Source organism: Crinia signifera, chromosome 1 (assembly GCF_055691185.1).
Source record: "Crinia signifera chromosome 1, ASM5569118v1, whole genome shotgun sequence".
In the NCBI taxonomy this organism is placed as follows: domain Eukaryota; kingdom Metazoa; phylum Chordata; class Amphibia; order Anura; family Myobatrachidae; genus Crinia; species Crinia signifera.
The window spans coordinates 252,155,291-252,156,629 of NC_139217.1; positions in this window are offsets into that span (position 1 = coordinate 252,155,291).

Sequence of the window (1,339 nt, forward strand, 5' to 3'; positions counted from 1 at the left end):
TAACCCCAATTTAACCCTTGTTACTTCCCAGGACATTGCCTGTGTCTCTGTCCCTACCCCCCATCTCCTTCCCCCAGTTGATTCTTGATCCCAATCCAACTTCTCTCACTGACGGTCCCATAATGTCTTGCTACACCCCCCCCCCCCCCCTAGCCTAGTTTAAAATCTCCTCCAACCCTCTAACCATCCTTCCCCCCAGCACCGCAGCCCCCTCCTCATTCAGGTGCAATCCGTCACGGCAAAAAAGATGGCGCCTGACCGAGAGGCAAAAAATGTTAAGGAGAGTCACTGTGCCACAGTTGTGTAGGTTGGCCCAGAATGGTTTTCAGATGCAAAGTGAGTTATGACATTCTCACTGCCTCGTTATCTGAGTGTAGTACAGGGGTTCCCAAACATTTTTGAATCACGGCACCCTAGAGTATCAAAATTATTTTACACTAAGCTAAAAAAAAAAAATGTAGAAAAGCACCCAAGAGCTTGGATTAAAGATTCCCTGGAAACAATGTCAAGTGTTCCTGATGCTGAAGGCAAAAGGCCAGGTGGAGAAGAGGATTTAGGGTTTATTCAATCCCGGCCGCTATTTCCACCTGTGAAAAAAGCATCCGTCGCCTATTCAAAGCAGACAAAACAGATCCGACTTAAAACAGTCAGATCTGTTTGGTCAGAAAAGGCCGCGGTTTGTCGGAACATTGAATTCCGACTGTTGAGTTGAAGTCGAGAGGATCAAAAACGGAGTGGGATTATGACAGTAAGGATGTTCTGACAGTTGGAATCCCAGATTGAATACCCCCCTTAGTGTCAGGGTGCCAGAACCAGGATTGTCCACTGTTCTGTACATGAGTTGTGGCTGAAGGTGAAATCTCACTGCTGTATTTGCTTTATTCAGAGGAAAATAATTGGACCTACTGTTTTGGAAGACCTGATATTTGATGAGTTGCAGTTAATAAAAACCTGCTGCTTTTACCATACCTGCTGGGCATGGTTCTTACAAGCGCCTGTCTATCTATCTATATCCCAGAAGTATACATTAGCATCTGATTAATACAGGCTTTAAAATAAAGAGAACCCTATTTCTTCAGAGAAGGAAGCGGTTTTCAAGAGAGTGGTACCAAAGATGTTCCGCAGGTTGTTGAATTATCATGGGGTATATGCCTGGTGCACCTCTTCATACTGGTTCAACTCTGCCTCTCAATAAAAAAAATTTCAGAGGAGCCTAACCGAAGCATGCATATTTGCGGTTCGACTATACGGGTGAAAGACTAAGTTTTGCATACAGTATGGTTCACAAGTAATACCCATTATACTGTAAGTTATTAAAAAACGTACACAGAGGCACAAA